The 9,293-nt window shown below is 37.0% G+C and overlaps 1 long non-coding RNA gene across 1 annotated transcript; it reads left to right on the plus strand.

The window, feature by feature from the left end:
- The first annotated feature begins 5,481 nt into the window (after window positions 1-5,481).
- Window positions 5,482-8,753, plus strand: LOC146888726 (uncharacterized). Its single transcript, XR_014993267.1, has 2 exons — window positions 5,482-6,868; window positions 8,286-8,753. It is a non-coding gene; the product is annotated as an uncharacterized LOC146888726 (long non-coding RNA).
- Window positions 8,754-9,293: the final 540 nt, after the last annotated feature.

A 9,293-nucleotide genomic window follows, 5' to 3' on the forward strand; every position in this document is an offset into this window, starting at 1 on the left:
ATTACTCTTCTTTAAGATCATGGTCCTCTTGGTTGGGCAATTTAACCCAAACATTTAAAACATTTAATGGAACTTGATCTTGAAGAGGTGGAATGGTGAATGTGATCACTTGGAGACTTACTTTTACTTGGTGGTTCTTGATGAAAGTTAGAAGGGAACTTATCATGTTTCTTTTTATCCTTTCCCTTCCATGAGTGACTAAAGTAATGGTTGGGTGAGTAACTCTTTTTTGCCCTTCTTTTTCTTTTCAATTGAATTTCAATTCCAAGGGCAAGTGTGAAAACATTTTCAAGAGTGGAGTACTCGTACAACTCTACTTGGTCTTTTATGTCTCTCCTAAGACCACTCATAAATCTTTTTATTTTCTCTTTGTTAGTTTCTTTTATTTCAACCCTACGCATTTGAGACTAATTCTTTAAAGTACTCACTCACACTCATAGGACCTTGGTGAAGCCTTTGGAGCTTCAAAAGAAGTTCCTTCCTATAGGAGGGAGGAAAAAATCTAGCGCGCATAAGAGTTTTAATGTCCATCCAAGAAGCCGCGGGTGGCCCTTGGTCATAATTCTTACAAACTTTATGCCACCAAGTATTGGCATACTCCAAAAATCCTAAAACTACTAGATCAACTTGTGCTTGATCCTTTACATGATTTTCATTGAAAATTTGATCAACTTTAGCTTCCCAATCAAGGAAGATTTTGGGATCACTTCCTCCATAGAACTTAGGAATCTTTGGAGTTTGCTTCTCTTGTGATGGGTTGCGCCTATAATGCCCTCTTTTCCTAGCCTCTCTTTCTTGCTCTTTAGCTTCAAGCCTTTCAATGTGCTCTTGGATTCTTAGGTCACTTTGCTCCTTGTCTTTTCTCAATTGTTCAAAGGCCTCCTTCCTAGACAACTCCAAATCCCGAAGCAATCTCATCAATGTATTGTTTTTGTTTGGTGTAGGTGCATTTGATGAACTTGCCATGATTCCTACAATCAAAACACTCAAATTCGAGACAAAATAAATGGATTAGAGGTTAGACAACATGAAAACCGAGACCAAATCCAACCCAAATTGTAACCCAAGTGTTTAGATCACTCTCCCAAAGTAACAAGGCAAGGCTAGCACTCAAAATCCAGCAAAGGAGTGAAGCAAACACTTTTAAAAACTTGTTCAAAACCTTTCAAATGCAAGACAAGTGATTCGGCCACAACATCGCAAGAGTTTCAAGAAAAGAAAACTACTAAGACACAACAAAGAACACCTAGTGACAAGCAAGAAAAGCACAAAAACAAGAAAGTTTAACTTCTAAGGAAATTTGTTTTTTAAAGACGAAACTTGAACAAGACTAAAGCAATGAAAAACACTTTTAAAGACTCTATGGAAAGCATTTGAACAAGCCAAGATTATACCTCAAATTATGCATACACCAAGAAAGATCATAACCAAGTTAAAGCATGGAACTAATTTGCCAATATCACCCAAAATCCAAGTATAAAATTTGGTAGCATAACACCTAGAAAAAATGGCCAAATGGATTCACCAAGCAACACATTAGCTCTCTTCCAAATTGTTTTTGGTCATGAAAATAATTTTTCTTTTCAAAACTAGGTACTTAAGATGATGAGAAGGATATTTTAGGGTGTCTTGAACACTTAGTTCCTTAAAAATTAGGTCAAAATCAATTTCAAGGAGCATGCTACAACAAAAGGCATAGATCTCATGCAATAGCTCAAATACTTAGAAACAAGAATAAGAAAACTCAAAGAAGCATATGACATATGACTCAAGCAAAAGTTAGGCACATTTAAAGACTCAACATGACATACACAAAGACACAAACATGTAGCTATCATGCATTTAAACTCATGGATTTGAGGCTCAAAGAGTAAGCATCAAAAGACATGTTATCCAACAACATTTAGGAGCAAAAGAGTCACAAAGCCGAAGCCAAAACTCCAAACGCGTTAATTATTTTTTTGTTGGAAACAAGACTCTCGGAGCTTTCTTTTGATATAAAGAACGTTACTTTTGGACCACTGAGATAGCTGCAGTATTTTTTGCAAAAACGCACACGTTGCTGCCAGCACTGTTTTTATGTGGACCATTCAAAGATAGCTACACAAGACAAGGTTAGAACATGAAAACACCATATTCAAGGACAACCAAAGCTCTTGATACCAAATGATGAAGGATTATCTTGTTCCTTTTTAATATTATTGAATATGGTGTAAGTTGATTAAGAAAGCTAAGTAAAATCCCCACTAGACATTAAGATAGCAAGCTATCTGGATGTGATGGTTCCTTTCACAAAGCTCAAGAGAAGAAGATGGTGGATTGATTCAAAACAAAAAGGAAATGGAAAGCACATAAACCATAGAAAACCAAGAACAAATAAAGGAAGAAGAAAACATAAAATGGAAAGGAAAGAAATGGTAAAAATGTGAGAAGCACGCCACTACAAGGCTAGGCTAGAAGCCATGGCAACCTTGAAGATGAGTGGATGTGTGCTGCCACTTGCTATGCAAGATAAGGCTTAAAAGTATTCACTCCCAAGGGAGGAAACTCTCACAAATGGTTAAGACACAAGAGCGTTTTTACTTCAAAATGTTCAACCCTTTTACATGTTTAGGAGCACCCCTTATATAGAAGAGTTTAGGGGCCTCTAAGGAAATAAAAGATACCTAAGGATGTCTCTACAAAAACCTAACCTTTGCTTCTAGAAACTAGGTCAAATAAGGTTACAAAAATGAGAGACAAAAGAGCTAACTATTGTGTGTGCAAGGCTAATTTCGTTCTAGCACAAAAGGAGACAAAGAATGTGTCTCATATGTCTCCAAAAAGTGGCCAAAGTGTGCTAAAAACAAAGGGGACCAAAGGTACATAGGTACACTTGCTTCATGCCTTTTACTTTATGCTTTATGCCTTTGCTTTACTCTCTCCTCCACATCATTTATGCTCCCCAATCACCATGCGCCACCTAGCATTGCTTTCTTACTCCTAATTAACCTACAAAGCAAATAAACATAGATTAGCATGTTGGCTTAAGTCAAGTCAACTATAGTCAACAAGTCAAACCTAGTCAAAGGTCAACAAGTAAATTAAAGTTGATTCAACTAAGTCAACTTAGGGAATCAAAAATAGCAAACACAAATGAAAGGGTTGAAGGATTAGTGAACTTCCTTTCTAAACATGCTTAGTCTTCTTAAGCATTTGCCTCCATCCTTAGTTGGGGTCAATCCTTCATCATCAAGAACACCTAATTCAATTCTAAGCTTATTGAATCTATCACTTGCAAGTGGTTTAGTGAATAAATCCGCCAATTGATTTTCAGTTTTCACAAACATGATTTCAATATCACCTTTTTGAATATGATCTCTTATGAAATTATGTTGGATTTCAATGTGTTTAGTTTTAGAATGTTGGATTGGAATCTTGGTTAGGTTGATTTCACTTGTATTATCATAATAAAGAGGTACCTTCTCTAGCTTTACTCCATAATCCATAAGTTGATGCTTCAACCATATGCTTTGAGCACATGCATGTCCAGCTGCTATGTACTCAACCTCTGCTGTAGAGAGTGCTACACATGCTTGCTTCTTGCTATTCCATGTTATTAGGCTTGATCCAAGTAGATGGCATGTGCCACTTATGCTTTTCCTATCCAATTTGCATCCTGCATAGTCAAAATTTGAAAAACCACTAAGAACAATGTTAGATTCATTAGGATACCATAATCCAACATTAGTTGTCCCTTTCAGATGCTTGAGAATCCGTTTTGCAGCTTTGAAAGGCGATTCCTTTGGATTGGATTGAAACCTAGCACACAAGCAAACACCAAATTGTATATCCGGCCTACTAGCAGTTAGATATAGCAAGGAACCAATTAAACCTCTATATTTGGTTGAATCAACTTGGTTTCAAGCCTCATCTCCATCCATAAGGAAGTTTATAGCAATTGGAATGGCAGCCTCTTTGCAATCATCCATTTTGAACTTTTTTAGTAGATCAAAACAGTATTTTGAGTGGCTTAAAAATGTTCCATGCTTGAGTTGCTTCACTTGCAGCCTTAGGAAGTAGGTTAACTCACCCATCATAGACATCTCAAATTATCCCTGCATAGTTGCAACAAACTCTTCACACATGGAGTTATTATTTGATCCAAAGATTATATCATCCACATATACTTGAACAAGTATTACATCACTTGCATGCTTTCTAATGAAAAGTGGTTTATAAACAACACCTCTAGCATATCCTTTAGATAAAAGAAAGTTGCTTAACCTCTCATACCACTGTCGTGGTGCTTGCTTCAAACCATATAAAGCCTTTTTCAATTTGAAAACATGATTAGGATAGAGGTGATCTTCAAAGCCGGGTGGTTGTGATACATACACTTCTTCATTCAAGAAACCATTCAAGAATGCACTTTTCACATCCATTTGAGAAAGTTTGAAATTAAACATGCATGCATATGCTTACAATAACCTCATAACTTTTAGCCTAGCCACAGGTGCATATTTTTCATCAAAATCAATGCCTTCCTCTTGATTATAACCTTCCAAGACCAATAGGTTGAACCTCCACTAAACGATCTACTCTAATCTGCAATTCTTCTACCTCAAGCACATGGGAGAGGTCAGGCACATACTTTCTTAATTGCGAAACGTGAAACATTGGGTGAAGGTTAGTCAATTGAGGAGGCAGGGCGATCTCATAAGCCACTAGTCCAATTCTTCTCAGAATTTGATATGGGCCAATGAACTTAGGAAACACCTTCTTCGAGTGAATCGCCTTCCCACACCAGTAGTCAGGGTAATTCTCAAGAAGACATGATCCACATGTGCAAACTCTAAGGGTCTTCTCCTCTGATCAGCATAGGATTTTTGTCTACTCTGGGATGCTTTCATTCTTTCCTGTATGAGCTTGACCTTCTCAATAGTCTGCCTCAATAGCTTTGGTCACACCACCACTGATTCCTCATCCTGGTACCAGCACAAAGGTGTCTTGCACCTTCAACCATAGAGGGCCTCATAAGGCGCCATGCCAATGCTGGCATGAAAGCTGTTATTATATGTAAACTCCACCAAGGGCAAGACTTCATCCCAGGCACCTAGATTGATGAATATCATCCTACAAGGCTTTTCAGCTTGGGTCAATGGCCTGGCCCATTTAGTTTTTCTTTATCATTAAATAAATACATATTTTTGAATGATTTAATTTCAGTCTAACAAATGGGTTTTACTGTGCAGTGTGTTTGGGCCGAAACCTGCAGCACACGTATCAAACAAAAGCCCAATTAAAGCAAGGTTTCTTCAACAACCTATTTCCAACGTTGACATACAACTCATGACTTCAGCCCTTTTCTGTCAACTTTCTTCCTTCGCACGAGTTGTAATTGGGCCTGATTTGAAAAAACATTCTTTGCTTTCATACATCATTGGTTCATTTACACGAGGGTCACATTTGAAATAAAAAGAAGCAACCATAAGCATTCTTTTGCCAGCATATTGGGCCTGTAACAGCAACCCATTGAATTGATAGCTGGGAATCACAAATCAGAACACCAATTTTCATCATATCTAGGGGCGTCGCTAGGTTCATTTCCCTCTGCCTGCCCAAGTTCTTTTTTTCGCATCTAGGGTTCATCCATGGGTCGCTGGCACGTTTAGGACAACTAGGGTTTCCTTTCTTCTCCCATCCTGTGTTAGGGTTTTCCCATCACGCGTGCCACCCTTTGCTAGAGTTACAAATCACGCACCTCACACCTTTGCCGTTAGGATTCTTGTTAGATGGCATCCACTTTCTTCTATTCTGTTTTCACACGGTTGCCATTCGAGCTATAAAATATCAAGCCATTTCATTATAATGATAGCTTTGATTAATTTAAGAGGTGTATCCCCAATTTTAGAGCTCACTTTCACTTTAGATAAGGATTTCTCCTCCTAGGGTTCCAAACACTGCGAGTGTATGCGTTTCAGTGAGAAATGAGAGTGATCCGAACCCCAATCGAGCTTCCGCTGCATTTCCATCAATTATCTGCACTAAGGATCGCTCATCACTTAGTATCAGGAGCACCAGGTTCACCGGTTGGACCACCGCGTTTAGGCTCGCTTCAAAGATAAGTGTTTTTTCTCTTATCTTAGTGTTTTTCTTCTTCATTGTTTGAATTTCAATCTTGTTCCTAATTTGCTTGAGTTTGATTTTCTGGGATTGATTCTGTGTGCTGAAAATTCTGTGCTGAAATTGATTCACGCAGATTTGTTCTTATTTTCTGAATCAATGCTGATGATGATTTTATGTCTAGCTCTTTGATTCTGCCATTCCAATGTATGTCAATTAGGTTTTTCCATTTTTTTAAATTGTATAATCTCGTGGTTTTGTCTTAGGTTTTGTTAATTCATTTTATATGTCCTCAACTCTATAGATGTTGTCCCTATTTTGTGTGTGTTCAATCTTGCATCTCTTTCATTCATTGTTTCATTCGCATAAGTAGGTTCATGTGTTTTGTTTTGTTCTGAATTTGCTATTAGATCATTAGCAAATTGTCTGCAGTACCAATTGATATTGTTCTTGTTCACTTCTGCGTAAACTGCTTCTGGTTTTCTTATTTTATTTGAATCTGTCAATGTTTCTGAGATTACAATGGCTCGCCAATGATTGTGCTAACCAAACTGTGATGTTTCCATTATTTTGATGATACATCTAACTTTGTTCAGATTGTTTAACTGGAAGCCTAGCTGGTTTTGGTCCACACATAGGCTGAATCTTTGTTAAGTCTTTGATTCTTTGTTTGCATCAGTTGATTCTATGATCCAATCTGATTTTTTATGCTATGTGAAAACTGCTTCAGTTTTGCTGGTCATTGTGCATCTGCTGCGTTTTGGTAAGTTGTTTGAGTTAATGCTTGATTTTAAAGCCAATACCATGTTTTCATTCCAGTATTGGTGTGCAGTCTTATGATTGAAGCAAATTTTGTATAGTAGTTCTATGCTCCATAGTTTAAATACTGCATCTATTTCATTCCACTATGCTGTTTATGTGTTGGAAGCACTGTAGTTTCTTAATTTGAATGCGTTGGCCAAGATCCTGTTATTGTTTTCACTACAGTTTTTGCAATATCAGTTACCATGAGACAATATATTTTGGTGTTCTGTATTGTTAAATCAGTGTGTCTAATATTTCTCCACCTATCCAAGGTTGATTTTCATTGCTTACACTGATTTCCAACAGATTCATAACTGGCAGATTTTTTTGTGATTGTCTGTGCTGATTGAGTTGCATATCGTTGTTGTGTCCTACCTTGGTTATACCCTGTTGTGCACTAATGAATATTGCACATTCTGTTTGGAACATCATATTTGGCCTTTGTTGTTGAGTGCAATAGAGTTTCTAGCCTGGCTTTCGTTTAGCAAATTCTGTTTTGTCAGATTAATGTCTTTCAACTTGTTTCAGTTAGTTATTTCCTTCTTGTCTATTTGACTGCAGTTGTGGTATCTTGAGTGCTTTTGTTGTGGCCCTACTTCATTGACTGCATACACAATTCTAGTGCTATTGCTTTGATTTTCTACTAGTTTCTTTGATCACTCATGTTCAGATTTTGAGATTGTCAAATGTTTTAAACTGCTGCAACTTTTGTGCTCTGTGTTGGTGATTGATTCAAATCTACTGCAAATTGATCATTGTTCTGCACTGGCCGAGTCTTTTTATATTTGTCCTTGTGTGTGTCTTTCAAATTGTTTTTGAGTTGGATCCTTGTAGTCTGTCACGTGCATTTGTTCATTCATTTGGTGGTAGAATATTGATACTGTTGTGCACTATTCTACACGTTTTTTTAGAGCTGAAAAGAAAAAGAGAAAGAAATCAGTGAAAAGAAAAAGATTATGATAAAAGAAAAAGCATCTGAAAGATAATGATTCAGTCTTTATTGAATTTGAGAACATTATTTGTTTCAGCAAAATACAAGTTGTCTTGCACAGTTCACAAAGTGCCTACTGCTCTATTCAATTTCATGTGCACATGCTCTTGATTCAACTTATTTTGAGTCTTTGATTTTAGTTTGTTCATCTTGTTCTAGACACATTCTTTAGGTTCCTTTTGTGTGCCTCCTTTCTTTAATAGCTTGTTTCCTGCTTGTCTTTGTTGGCCATCCTTTGAGTTTGTCTATTACATCTTTCACTTGATGTTGTCCACCTCTTCCATTTGAGCTTTTATTGCTTTCTGCTTTGTTATTCTTATGTGGAAGACTGTACATGCTCTTGGTTCACTTTGATTCCAACTCACTATTTTGGAAATCTGTGTAGGTGACACCTCTTCTTGAAGGTGGAGCGGTGAGTCAACCTGTTGGGAGGTACACTACCAAGGGAACACAGGAGTCAGTGGGACTTGAGAGCACCACATGATGTTGGATGGAGTGCACCACGAGAGATTCATAGGTGTGAGCTGGGACAAATTCCAACACTAGCCGAGAGTTTGAGAGCAAACTGCAGCATTCTTTTCTTTTGTGATTCCTATTTTGATGTCACGAACTTTGTGTAAATTTTTTCAGTTTTATGTTTGTATTTGCTTCATTTGGCTTAGGTGGGAAAATGCTTTAGAGCAATCCCATCCTTAGCATTTAATTGTAATAGTTTTTTAAACGTGTAGTGTGAGATTCAAGGGGTTCCAAAGGCCACTTGAATTTTCACTTTGGATTTTCGTCTAGTTTATGTTTTCAGTTTTTATGTTTTCTACCTTTATGTTTTAAATGTCCAGGTTTTGTGTAATTTGTATGATTGCTTCTATGTTTTAGGTCACCGTGATATCTAGGTGCAAAACACTTAGTTGACCTTTCTTTGGTCATAGGATTTCACACACTTTGAAAGTTGTTTTTCACAACAAAGATTTTTCTTGCTGGGAGATTTTATTGATATATTTTGTGAAAGAAATTTAGAAATTTCTGGCTAGGAAAGGTTTGGTTTCTAAGCCTGTCCATGAGACTCACCTCCCTTTCCTAGGAACATCTCTAGAAATCTTTTCCTTTATATTCTCTTTAAAAATTCCCAAAGTTTGTTCGTGAAAAAATTGTTTGATAAGTGTGTTTGGCAAGATGAGTTTTCATTCGTATCGTGAATTGCATTTAGGTAGCCATTGTGAGGATAAAATGCATCATACACTTGAGAGTACATTTCCTTTCTTTTATGAGGACATAAGTGCATTATCATACATATCTTGGGAGAGGGAAATAGATGATTTGGTGCATTCATTCCATCTTAGACATAGTAAATACTATTTTCTTACTTTGTGCATTTCTAGTTTTGTAGGACATGCAA

The sequence above is a fragment of the Vigna unguiculata genome, chromosome 1 (genome assembly GCF_037176805.1).
Source record: "Vigna unguiculata cultivar grain cowpea cultivar isolate G323 ecotype 2 chromosome 1, ASM3717680v1, whole genome shotgun sequence".
Taxonomy (NCBI): Eukaryota; Viridiplantae; Streptophyta; class Magnoliopsida; order Fabales; family Fabaceae; genus Vigna; species Vigna unguiculata.